The sequence below is a fragment of the Microtus oregoni genome, unplaced genomic scaffold (assembly GCF_018167655.1).
Source record: "Microtus oregoni isolate MIOR12 unplaced genomic scaffold, Mior012 000107F_000, whole genome shotgun sequence".
Taxonomy (NCBI): Eukaryota; Metazoa; Chordata; class Mammalia; order Rodentia; family Cricetidae; genus Microtus; species Microtus oregoni.
In genome coordinates this window covers 3271630-3285733 of record NW_024544722.1, presented here as the reverse complement: position 1 = coordinate 3285733, position 14104 = coordinate 3271630, and positions in this window count along the sequence as shown.

Here is a 14104-nt window from a genome sequence, read left to right as displayed (position 1 = left end):
AAAGATTAGCCAAGAATCTGGTAATTTCACATATTAGGTAGTTTTAAAAATACTTGTTTTTGTTGGCAAAATATTTTTGTACACTGTGAAGATATCTCTGTTTTATCTCATTTGCCTAAGACGCCTTCTTTTTTTTATTGAAAAAAAAATTCCGCCTCCTCCCAGCATCCCATTTCCCTCCCCCTCCTCCTTCTCCTACCCCCCTTCCTCCACTCCTCTCCCCCTCCCTCTCCAGTCCGAAGAGCAGTCAGGGTTCCCTGCCCTGTGGAAAGTCCAAGGTCCTCCACCCTCCATCTAGGTCTAGGAAGGTGAGCATCTAAACAGGCTAGGCTCCCACAAAGCCAGAACATGAAGTAGGATCAAAACCCAGTGCCATTGTCCTTGGCTTCTCATCAGCCCTCATTGTCTGCCATGTTCAGAGAGTCCAGTTTTATCCCATGCTTTTTCAGTCCCAGTCCAACTGGCCTTGGTGAGCTCCCAATAGATCAGCTCCACTGTCTCAGTGGGTGGGTGACCCCTCACGGTCCTGACTTCCTTGCTCATGTTCTCCCTCTTTCTGCTCCTCATTGGAACCTTGGGAGCTCATTCCGGTGCTCCAATGTGGGTCTCTGTCTCTATCTCCATCCATCGCCAGATGAAGGTTCTATGGTGATATGCAAGATATTCATCAGTATGGCTATAGGATAGGGCCATTTCAGGTTCCCTATCCTCAGCTGCTCAAGGAACTAAGTGAGGACATCGCCAATGATAGCCTTTGCTGGAGAGGTTGTGTAGGAAGGGGTACCCTTATCCATTGCTGGTGGGAATGTGTTGAAGGAGCTGCGGGCTGTGTTCCTGCCACCCAGCTCCAGGCCGCTGGGCTAACTTATGCCCCAAAATGACGACACATAAATTGTATTCATTTAAGCACTGCTTGGCCCATTAGCTCTAGCTTCTTACTGGCTAATTCTTACATCTTGATTACCCATTTCTATTAATGTGTGTAGCACCCCAAGGTGCGCTTACCGGGAAGATTCTAGCCTACATCCATCCGGGGTCGGAGCTTCATCGCATCTGCCCCAGAGAGGAGAGCTATCGAGTCTGAGCTCACTTCCTCTTCCTCCCAGCATTCTATTCTGTTTACTCCACCCACCTATGTTCTAACCTATGAGGACAAGCAGTTTCTTTATTAATTAACCAATGACCTTCCTCCATCAGGAATGCAAACTTGTCCAACCACTTTGGAAATCAGTGTGGCGGTTTCTCAGGAAATTCGGGATCAACCTACCCCAGGACCCAGCAATACCACTCTTGGGAATATACCCAAGAGATGCCCTGTCATATTACAAAAGCATTTGTTCAACTATGTTCATAGCAGCATTATTTGTAATAGAAAGAACCTGGAAACAACCTAGATGCCCTTCAATGGAAGAATGGATGAAGAAAGTGTGGAATATATACACATTAGAGTACTACTCAGCGGTAAAAAACAATGACATCTTGAATTTTGCATGCAAATCGATGGAAATAGAAAACACTATCCTGAGTGAGGTAAGCCAGACCCAAAAAGATGAACATGGGATGTACTCACTCATAATTGGTTTCTAGCCATAAATAAAGGACATTGAATCTATAATTTGTTATCCTAAAGAAGCTAAATAAGAAGGTGAACCCAAGAAAAACATATAGTTTTCCTCCTGCATATGGGAAGTAGACACAATTGCCGGGCAAAAAATTGGGATCTTGGAGGTGGGGTGGGATGGTGGTAAGAGGAGATGGGGAGAGAAAAGTGAGAAGGGGAGGATGGGGGGGGCACTTGGGGAAATGGAATGGTTGGGACTAAGAGGCCTTCTGATTGATTTATATAAAGAGCTGAATGCCTAATAGCTAGGCAGGAAGAGGATAGGTGAGATTTCCAGGCAGAGACAGGAACTCTGGGAAAGACTCTAAGGCGGGGGATCCATCAGCCAGACACTGAGATGTTCAGACATATGGTACTGAGGAGAGGCAAAGAGTCACATGGCAGAAAACAGATTAATATAAATGGGTTAATTTAAGTTTTAAGAGCTATTTTAAAGCAAACCTAAGCTAAGGCCAAGCTTTCAAAGTTAATAAAAAGTCTCTGTGTCATTATTCGGGTGATCCAAAGAAAGACATGCTACATATTTTCCTATGTTTGTGTATGTGTGTGCACATAACATGGGTGTGCCAGAGGAGGATGGAAGAGCAAGTCCTGTGTCCTGGACCTGAAGTTACAGGAAGTTATGTGTTGCTGAGAACCAATTTCAGATCCTTTGCAAATGCAACAAGTGTTCTTAACTTTTCAGCCATCTCTGAAACCCTGATATTCAGTATTTTAAACATTTTCCCCTCTCAGATATCACTGCTTTCTTCTAATTTAAAGGCTGATAGTTTTATGTTTGATTCACACCATCAAATTAAACCGATTGACTAGAGATGCATGGTTAGATAGTTAAATTAGATAGGTGGGTAGGTAGGTAGAGCTAGCTAGCTAAATGATGCAATATACATAGACATTTGTTATTGATTTATTTCTGATCAATTTAATTGTTAGCCTTAATACTGTATCATTATTTAAGGTGTAAGTTACTGAAACATAGACGTGTGCAAATAAGGTATGATTATTGAATACACCAGATCTATTAATTTTCTCCTATTATAGTAAATTTGCTTTATACTGATGTGTTACAGTACTGTCATTTTCTAGAACTGTTTTTACAATGTAGTCTAACTTTAGAATGTTATCTCCTTTATTGAAAGAAAACAGAGCAAGTATATTGCTAGTTACTCCCACCTACAATCTCTAAGGATATAAAGAAGCTAATTTAAATATGAATTATTTTTTATAACCCATTTGAGAAACCCAAACTTACTTGTTACAGTCTCCAGTAAGGAGTCCATTTTATCTATCATGGCCTTAAATATATGTCTAAATGAATAGAATTTGTGAATCCATCAACTGATATATATATATATGCATTTATATAAATAATTGCCTATATGTATTTGGTTTGTAATTGTTTAATTTCTAATGTATTTTTATTGGCATATGTAATGGGTTTCATATATTGTTGTAAATAGGGGCGGCGGGGCTGCGTCCCCAGCACCCCAGCTGCCTGCTCGGCTAGCTTATGCCCTGAAATAATTACACGGACACTGTATTCTTTTAAACACTGCTTGGCCCATTCTCTTCTAGGCTAATTCTCACATATTAATTTAGCCCATTTCTAATCATCTGTGTGTAGCACCCCAAGGTGCGCTTACTGGGGAGATTCTAGCCTATGTCCATCCTGGGTCGGAGCTTCATAGCGTGCGTCTGCCCAGGAGCCAGGAGCATGGCGTCTCTCTGAGGCGTCTGCTCCCGAGAGGAGAGCTGTCGAGACTGAGCTCACTTCCTCTTCCTCCCAGCGTTCTGTTCACTCCTCCCACCTATCTTCTAACCAATTAAATGGGCCAAGGCAGTTCCTTTATTAGCCAATGACCTTCCTCCATCAATATATTATGCATCTGATCATACTTGCTCTCTCCAACCCTTCCCCTTTACCATCTCCCCCTTCCCGATAGTTCCTTCCTTCCCCCAGTTTCACTTCTACTTTTTTACTTTCATAATGCATATTCCCTAAATAATTTTGTCTACACAAAATCCGATGAAAGAAAACTAATTTGTATTATTTGCCTTTATGAGTCTCACTTAGTTTTCTGTGTGTGATCGTCTTCAATTGTACCCATATTCTTGAAGATGACATTGTTTCCTTATTTACCACTGACATTTTCTATGTGCACTCATCTGTTGATGGACATATGACTAACTGCTATTGTGAACAGTGTTGCAAGTAAACACAGACATGCAATGTCTCTGTGGTGGATTGACTTTGGATTTTCTTCATTGTAGGAAGAGATTTTTATATTTTATTTTTAAATTATACATATGTGTGTATGTGCCTTTGAATACAGTACCCACAGAGCATGTGTGCGCGCACACACACACACATATAATGCTTAAACATACATATACATCACCTTATTTCTTTATAGCAAATTCTTGAAAAATAATTTAAATACAGTATCTATATCAGAAGACATTGTACTGTGTAGTACACACCATGACATATTAATTCTGCCAAACTATATTATACAAATTCTCCCCATTGTATTCTTCTTCCCAGTCTCTAGTTCTGTTCTCTTAATTCCAGGTGTACTAGCTTTTTTTTAACCATTGTATCTTTTGGAAACTATTTTGTGAGATTATAATATAATAGCATTATTTCCCTCTTTCTCATCTCCCTAGAACATTTCCCATATACCCCTCCTTTCTCTGTTTCAAATTCATTGCCTCTTTTTCCATTAAGTATTACTGCGTAAGTTTGTGTAATCAACAGCTCTTTAATTGCATTTATGACCCACTCAACAAAAGGGAAATCATTCATAGTACTGGAAATCTAGGCAATTACGCAGGGGTAGTGAAATCATTGTTCATGAAGGAGGATGTACAACCCCAGTTTACTAACCCAGAATAGTCTCTAACTACATTCTAAATACGCTAAATTTTATTATTTTTAAGATTTCATTTTCAGTGTCTCTGTGTGTGGTGGCTTCTGCAAGGTGTCTATGCGGGCCAGAGGCATTAATCTCCCAGATGCTGACGTTATAGGCCACTGTGAGCCACCCGATGTGTGTACTGGAAATTGAAATCATGCCCTCAGCAGGAGCGGTATATACATTTAAACACTGAGCCATCTTTCCAGACCAAATCTTTTAAAATTTTTGTTATTACATACGTGTGTGTGTGTGTGAGAGAGAGAGAACATGCAGTCATGCTGCCCTTCATGTGCAGAGGTCACAGAACAACCTAAAGGGTTCTTTCTATCATGTGGGTCCTGGGGATTTAACTCAAGCCATCACATTTGACCATATTTGTCCCCCTCTGTTTTACACCCCCCTTTCCCTTGTTTGAATCCCTCCCTCCCTTCCTCTCTTCCTCCCTCCCTCCCATTTTTTGCTTTTCTGTTGCTATGATAAAGTAGCATGGCCAAGGCAACTTGAAGGCTAACTAACACAATAGCTTTTCTGAAAATGTCAAGGTTCTCCGGATATGCAATTGTATTTATGGCATGACAAGTGAACTTATTTTCCAATTAAGATGCACTTCATTTCTTTCACTACATTAATTTTTCTTGCTAGACATCTAGCACTGTGTTGAATAAAAGTCGTGAGAGCAGGCAGGCATCTATCTTTTCCTCATTCCAGGTCTTACAAAGAGAGATTTCAGCTTTTCCCACCCAGCAAAATGTTAACTGTGGGGACTTGCTATAAATGGCCTTTGTTATGTTCCTTCCATACTTCAGCTTTTATCATGGTAGGATGTTGATTTCTGTCAGCTACTCTGTTTGCATGTATTGGAATCATCAGAAGTTTAAAATTTTACTTTGCACGAGGTGATGGCCCACGCCTTTAATCCCAGCGCTCAGGAGGCAGAGGCAGGCAGGTCTCTGTGAGTTCAAGGCCAGCTTGGTCTAAAATGTGAATTCCAGCCAGGGCTGTTATACAGAGAAACCCTGTCTCAGAAAACCAAAAACCAATTTATTTTGACCTACAATCTGCCCTGCCTACAAAATGTGCTGGGGTAAAGGTGGTGCAGAAATTGTGGGAGTGGCCAACCAATGAGTGGTCCAGTTTGAAACCCTAACTGGGAGAGGAAGCCCACCCTGACACTGCCTGGAGGGCCAGCACCAGAGGCTGGCTAGCCCAGACTACTAGGAGAGACCCAAACAGACTGGCACAAATGTCAGTGAAATGATTCCAAATGATACTCATAGATTGGAGACTAGCTCAATTGTCATCAGAGAGGCTTCATCCAGTCAGTAACTGATGGAAACAGATTCAGAGACCAACAATCAAACGTTAGGCAGAGCTTGGAGAATCCTGTGGAGGAGTGGGGGAAGGAGCCAAAGGGTAAAGTGCACCAGGAGAAAACCCACAGCGTCAACTAATCTGGGCTCCTAGGGTCTCACTGAGACTATTGTGACATTCAGGGTGTCTGCATGGGACTGACCTAGGCCCTCTGCATATATGTTATGTTTGTGTAGCTTGGTTTTCATGTGGAACTCCTAACAGGAAAGCAGGAAAGGGGGCTGCCTCTGACTCTTACCTGCTTTTGTGAACTATTTCCTCCTACTGGGTTGCCTCATCTAGACTAAATATGAGGGGAGGGGAGGTACCCAGGGTCTTTTTTTTAATAGATGTATACACGTATGCATATTTGCCTAAGGAAGAAACTGTCTCCCACCCTTTTTTTTTTTTCAACTGTGGCTGTTCTTTCTCTCTACTTACTGGTTACTTAGGTTAGCAGTTGTTTCTCACCATTCGTTTCTTATATTTTTGGTTGTGAGCCTAGCCTTTAATGGCTGAGCCATCCCTCCAGCCACCATTCATTTCTTGAACTTCAGGAAGGCTTCCATATCTTCATGGTCACAGTCAGTTTAGAGCCTCTCCAGGAGTGGCCAGGTCTTAGATTAAAAACAACAACAACAACAAAACCTAGAACACTGGCCTGTAACTTGTAATGATCAGCACACCCACACCACGGTCTCTTTGGCAAATCATTTGTGAGTCTGAACCACAGTCTCTGTAGCAATCAGTCCCAGACATTCAAGGCTTCATCAGTAACTGCTGACTTTCCTAACTGTTGGTCTTACTTGGAGAAAATCAGTCATAACATAGGGTTGCCTACTTCTAGTTATGCATCCAGCATCTCAAAGGCAATAGATGTCAATTGGCACATACCCGGTCTTTCTTTTAGCTAACAAAATTTCCCATTCTTTTGCCTGCCTTTGAAAGTCTTTGTAAAATACAAGTGGAATACCCAGCTCCTAGCAAGTTCTGAATAATCAGACTTTAGTTGTTCTCATGGATGGTCTCCATTTATTTTCTCTGGAGCCCTGGCTCTGTGAGGCTACTTTCAGTTACATCATCTGAGACTCACTTAGACACCGTGGCTATGCAATAATGGTGCAACAACAGTGTGTTGGGCTTCTCTAGAAAGACTTGACATAAGATGAAGCCTTCATTTCTGATCCTATTACCATCAAAAGTAGCTAGTTTCCAAGATTGGTATTCCTCTCTCTTCCCGAGAATTTTGACTAAAATAAGGCAGAATCTAGAATGGAGATATGGTTCAGCATTTAAGAACACTTGCTCCTCTTCCAGATGACCGTAGTTCAGATCCTACCACTCATATGACAGCTCACCACCACCTTTCAATCAAATTCCAGGATATCCAGTGCCTTCTTCTGGCTTCCAGGGCACGACACATGCATGATGCACAGATGCACATGTAGGCAAAGTGCCCATACACATGTAAAATAAAATCTTTGTAAACGTCTTAAACCATAGAACTTCTTTTTATGGACCCATACTTCTGATTCCTCTTGCTGCTTTCTCATCTTCTTACCTTCTTTGCTTAGGGAAAAATTGCAAATCCTGATCCTTCATTAGCTGTGTAGTCTTTCGCAAATTTCTATTTTGCAACTCATTTTCCTCATACATAGGTCATGAAATTGAGAGGGGTAAATGAAGTTGTCATGCATAGTACTTTAAGGCCCAGCACATAGTGTTTAAGAAATGTAGACTATCAACTGATGTTGTCTTTGTTCAGATCTAACTTCCTTGTCCTAGATAAAAGACACAACCTCATAGCAGACAATCTGGCTTTTGACTGTTGCAATCTTTCTATTCTTTCCTTTTCCCACAATGTTCCCTGAGCCTTGGGTGTATAAGTTATATTGGAGGTTTATTACCTGGGGCTGGGCATGCCATGGTCAACTGTTTTCTGTGCTTTGACAAGTTATTATGGCTTTCTATAATGACCTCCATCTGTCGAGAAAAGAATCTTCTTTGATGATGAGTGAGAGCTACATTTATCTGTGGGTATAAGGATAATATTTAGAATTGTTAGTAATTACTGGTTTTCACAAGGTCCCACCCCAAGATGAAGAACTTGAGGCAAGTAATGACTGCTGAGAGATGAAGAATCAGTCTCTCCCAGGGATGAGCTCCCTAAATGGCTATCCAATACGAAGTAGTCCACCCTAAAAGCATATGCACACAAGCAACACTAAATGGACTCAAGCAGGCTGTATTTATATGTATGGATACAGGCAATAAAAATAATGATATTTTAAAAAGAACTTTCCTAGGGAAAGCTATCAAGACAAGCCACACTGCTTGGCAATTACTGTCAGCAAAACCACAGTGCCTTGTGAATTTGTTATTATTATTCAACAGAATTTGACATTGTAGAAAGACACGAAAAAGTGTTGGCTGCTACTATTTTAAAGGAAGCCTACCATTATAACCTGTTATTAGTGTTATGAGAGAAGTAGATATTAGGTTATACCTGAATCTTAAAGGAAAACTAAACTACATTCTGTTCGGGTAGGGAGACATCACCAAGACTGAGAGATCAATGACGCATTGTCAACAGACGACGGGACAATGTACAGATGGAAAAGGCTAGGAAATGCAAAGCTGATGCCTTGAGGAAGCCACAGAGAGCACAGTAGAGGCCTGGAGGGAAAGAGTAGCTGTAATTAAAGAGTGAGAGCAAAGCGCCAGTTTCTGAGAATGCGTGTGGAATTGGCATTAGGACTTATAGTTCTCAGATATTAGTGTATTTTAGATTCATCAAGAGTGTCTCAGTAAATTCCTATAGCTTTACTCCAGCTTTTAAAATGTTATAAAGGATTTCGGAATATGAATATTTAGTAATACTTGAGACAATTATGAGGAATTTGATTTTTTTCCACATCATGTGATTTCTTTTTTTTTATTGAGAAAAAAAAATTTCCGCCTTCTCCCAGCCTCCCACTCCTTCCCCCCTCCCCCCACTCCTCTCCCCCTCCCCCCACTCCTCTCCCCCTCCCTCTCCAGTCTGAAGAGCAGTCAGGGTTCCCTGCCCTGTGGAAAGTCCAAAGTCCTCCCCCCTCCATCCTGGTCTAGGAAGGAGAACATCCAAACTGGCTAGGCTCCCACAAAGAAAGAACATGAAGTAGGATCAAAACCCAGTGCCATTGTCCTTGGCTTCTCAGCAGCCCTCATTGTCCGCCATATTCAGAGAGTCCGGTTTTATCCCATGCTTTTTCAATCACAGTCCAGCTGGCCTTGGTGAGCTCCAATAGATCAACCCCCCTGTCTCCGTGGGTGGGTGCACCCCTTGTGGTCTTGACTTCTTTGCTCATGTTCTCCCTCCTTCTGTTCCTCATTGGGACTTTGGGAGCTCAGTCCATTGCTACAGTGTGGGTCTCTGTCTCTATCTCCATCCATCGCCAGATGAAGGTTCTATGGTGATATGCAAAATATTCATCAGTATGGCTATAGGATAGGATCATTTCAGGTTCCCTATATTCAGCTGCCCCAGGAACTAACTGGAGACCTCACCTTGGGCACCTGGAAGCCCCTCTAGGTTCAAGTCTCTTGCCAACCCTAAGATGGCTCCCTTACTTAAGTTATGTGCTTCCCTGCTCCCCCATCCAAACTTCCTTTATCCCAATCATCCCGTTGCCGCAAGTTCTCCCCATCCTACCCTTCTCACTTTTCTCTCCCCATATCCCCTACTGCCCTCCCACCCCACCCTTAAGATCCCGATTTTTGCCTGGCAATCTTGTCTACTTCCCATACCCAGGAGGATAGCTATATGTTTTTCTTTGGGTTCACCTTCTTATTTAGCTTCTTTAGGATAACAAATTATAGAATCACTGACCTTTATTTATGGCTAGAACCCAATTATGAGTGAGTATATCCCTTGTTCATCTTTTTGGGTCTGGGTTACCTCACTCAGGATACTATTTTCTATTTCCATCCATTTGCATGCAAAATTTGAGAAGTCATTGTTTTTTACCGCTGAGTAGTACTCTAATGTGTATATATTCCACACTTTCTTCATCCATTCTTCCATTGAAGGACATCTAGGTTGTTTCCAGGTTCTGGCTATTGCAAATAATGCTGCTATTGAACAAGTGCCCTAGTCATATGATCAGGCATCTCTTGGGTATATTCCCAGGAGTGGTATTGCTGGGTCCAGGGGTAGGTTGATCCCGAATTTCCTGAGAAACCGAAACACTGCTTTCCAAAGTGGTTGCACAAGTTTGCATTCCCACCAGCAATGGATGAGGGTACCCCTTCATCCACAACCTCTCCAGCAGAGGCTATCATTGGTGTTTTTTATTTTAGCCAATCTGACAGGTGTAAGATGATATCTCAAAGTTGTTTTGATTTGCATTTCCCTGATCGCTAAGGAGGTTGAGCATGACCTTAAGTGTCTTTTGGCCATTTGAACTTCTTCTGTTGAGAATCTCTGTTCAGATCAGTGCCCCATTTTTTAATTGGGTTAATTAGCATTTTAAAGTCTAGTTTCTTTAGATCTTTATATATTTTGGAGATCAGACCTTTGTCTGTTGCGGGGTTGGTGAAGATCTTCTCCCAGTCAGTGGGTTGCCTTTTTGTCTTAGTGACAGTGTCCTTTGCTTTACAGAAGCTTCTCAGTTTCAGGAGGTCCCATTTATTCAATGTTGTCCTTAATGTCTGTGCTGCTCGGGTTATACCTAGGAAGCGATCGCCTGTGCCCATCTGTTGTAGGGTACCTCCCAATTTCTCTCCTATCAGGTTCAGTGTGTTCGGACTGATATTGAGGTCTTTGATCTATTTGGACTTGAGTTTTGTGCACGGTGATAGATATGGGTCTATTTTCATTCTTCTACAGGTTGACATCAAGTTGTGCCAGCACCATTTGTTAAAGATGCTTTCTTTCTTCCATTGTATACTTTTAGCTCCTTTATCGAAAATGAGGTGTTCATAGGTTTGTGGGTTAAAGTCTGGGTCTTCTATACGATCCATTGGTCGACTTCTCTGTTTTTATACCAATACTAAGCTGTTTTCAATACTGTAGCTCTGTAATAGAGTTAGAAGTCAGGGATGGTAATGCCTCCAGAAGTTCCTTTATTATATAAGACTGTTTTGGCTATCCTGGGTTTTTTGTTTTTCCATATAAAGTTGATTATTGTCCTCTCAAGATCTGTGAAGAATTTTGATGGGACCTTGATGGGGATTGCATTGAATCTATAAATTGCCTTTGGTAGAATTGCCATTTTTACTATGTTGATCCTCCCAATCCAAGAGCAAGGGAGATCCTTCCACTTTCTGGTATCCTCTTCAATTTCTTTCTTCAATTCCTTAAAGTTCTTGTCAAATGGATCTTTCACTTCCTTGGTTAGAGTTACCCCAAGATATTTTATGCTATTTGTGGCTATTGTGAAAGGTGATGCTTCTCTGATTTCCCTCTCTGCTTCCATATCCTTTGTGTATAGGAGGGCGACTGATTTTTTGGAGTTGATCTTGTATCCTGCCACAATACTAAAGGTGTTTATCAGCTTTAGGAGTTCTTTGGTGGAGTTTTTGGTGTCGCTTATGTACACTATCATATCATCTGCAAATAATGAAAGTTTAACCTCTTCCTTCCCAATTCGAATCCCCTTGATCCCCTTATGTTGTCTTACTGCTATTGCTAAAACTTCAAGCACTATATTGAAGAGGTATGGAGAGAGTGGACAGCCCTGCTGTGTTCCTGATTTTAGTGGGATGGCTTTGAGTTTCTCTCCATTTAATTTGATGTTAGCTGTCGGCTTGCTGTATATAGCTTTTATTATATTTAGGTATGACCATTGTATCCCTAATCTCTCCAAGACTTTTATCATAAAGTGATGTTGAATTTGGTCAAAAGATTTTTCAGCATCTAATGAAATGATCATATGATTTTTTTCTTTCAGTTTATTTATATGATGGATTACATTGATAGATTTTCGTATGTTGAACCAGCCCTGCATCTCTGGGATGAAGCCTACTTGATCATAATGGATAATTTTTCTAATGTGTTCTTGGATTCGGTTTGCCAGTATTTTGTTGAGGATTTTGGCATCAACGTTCATGAGCGAGATTGGCCTGTAATTCTCTTTCTTGGTTGAGTCTTTGTGTGGTTTTGGTATCAGAGTAACTGTAGCTTCATAAAAGGAATTTGGTAATGACCCTTCTGTTTCTATATTGTGGAATACATTAAGGAGTATAGGTATTAGGTCTTCTTGGAAGTTCTGGTAGAATTCCGCATTGAAACCATCTGGTCCTGGGCTTTTTTTGGTAGGGAGGTTTTTGATAACAGCTTCTAATTCTTCGCGACTGACAGGTCTGTTTAAATTGTTCACCTGTTCCTGATTTAATTTTGGTATATGGTATTTATCTAAAAAAGTGTCCATTTCTTTTACATTTTCCAGTTTTGTGGCATACAGGCTTTTGTAGTAAGATCTAATGATTCTTTGAATTTCCTCTATGTCTGTGGTTATGTCCCCCTTTTCATTTCTGATCTTATTAATTTGCATATTCTCTCTCTGCCATTTGATTAGTTTGGATAGGGGTTTGTCAATCTTGTTGATTTTCTCCAGGAACCAGCTTTTTGTTTCATTGATTCTTTGGATTGTTTTCTGTGTTTCTATTTTGTTGATTTCCGCCCTCAGTTTGATTATTTCCAGTCTTCTACTCCTCCTAGGTGAGTCTGCTTCTTTTTTTCTAGAGCTTTCAGGTGGGCTGTTAAGTCTCCAATGTGTGGTTTCTCTGTTTTCTTTAAGTGGGCACTTAGTGCTATGAACTTTCCTCTTAGGACTGCTTTCATAGTGTCCCATAAGTTTGAGTAGGTTGTTTCTTTATTTTCATTGAATTCAAGGAAGACTTTGATTTCTTTCTTTATTTCTTCTTTGATCCAGGTGTGGTTAAGAAGTTGACTGTTCAGTTTCCATGAGTTTGTAGGCTTTCTGGGGGTAGCATTGTTTTTGAATTCTAACTTTAATCCACGGTGGTCTGATAAGACACAGGTGGTTACGAATATTTTTTTGTAACTGTGGAAGTTTGCTTTGTTACCAAGTATGTGGTCAATTTTCGAGAAGGTTCCATGAGCTGCAGAGAAGAAGGTATATTCTTTCCTATTTGGGTGGAATGTTCTATAGATGTTTGTTAAGTCCATTTGATTCATTACCTCCATTAATTCTCTCATTTCTCTGTTAGGTTTCTGTCTGATTGACCTGTCCATTGGTGAGAGAGGAGTGTTGAAGTCTCCTACTATTAGTGTGTGCGGTTTGATGGCTGCCTTGAGTTTTAGCAATGTTTCTTTTATGTACGTGGGTGTTTTTATATTAGGGGCATAGATATTCAGGATTGAGACTTCATCCTGATGAACTGTTCCTGTTATGAGTATAAAATGTCCCTCTCTATGTTTTCTGATTGATTTAAGTTTGAAGTCCAGTTTGTTAGAAATTAGTATGGCCACACCTGCTTGTTTCTTGGGTCCATTTGCTTGAAAAGCCTTTTCCCAGCCCTTTACTCTGAGTAGGTGCCTGTCTTTGTGGTTGAGGTGTGTTTCTTGTAAACAGCAGAATGTTGGATCCTGTTTTCGTATCCAATCTTTTAGCCTGTGCCATTTTATAGGTGAGTTGAGTCCATTGACATTAAGTGATATTAATGACCAGTGGTTGTTAACTCCGGTCACTTTTTTAGTAGTAGAGTTTGTGTGTTTCCCTTCTTTGAGTTGTGCTGGTGAAGGGTCTCTAGATGTTTGAGTTATTGTGGTCATTGTTGGACTCCTTGGTTAGTGATTTTCCTTCTATTACTTTCTGTAAGGCTAGATTTGTGGCTAGGTATTGTTTAAATTTGTTTTTATCCTGGAAAATTTTGTTTTCTCCATTTATAGTGAACAAAAGCTTGGCTGGGTATAGTAGTCTGGGCTTGCATCCATGGTCTCTTTGTTTCTGAAGTACATCTATCCAGGACCTTCTGGCTTTCATGGTTTCCATAGAGAAGTCAGGTGTAAGTCTGGTAGGTTTACTCTTATAAGTAACTTCACCCTTTTCCTTTGCAGCTCTTAATATTCTTTCTTTATTCTGTATGTTTTGTGTTTTGATTATTATATGGCGAGGAGATGGTTTTTTTTTTTTTTTTTGGTCCAGTCTATTCGGTGTTCTGTATGCTTCTTGAACCTTCAAAGGAATATCTTTCTTTAGGTTGGGAAAGT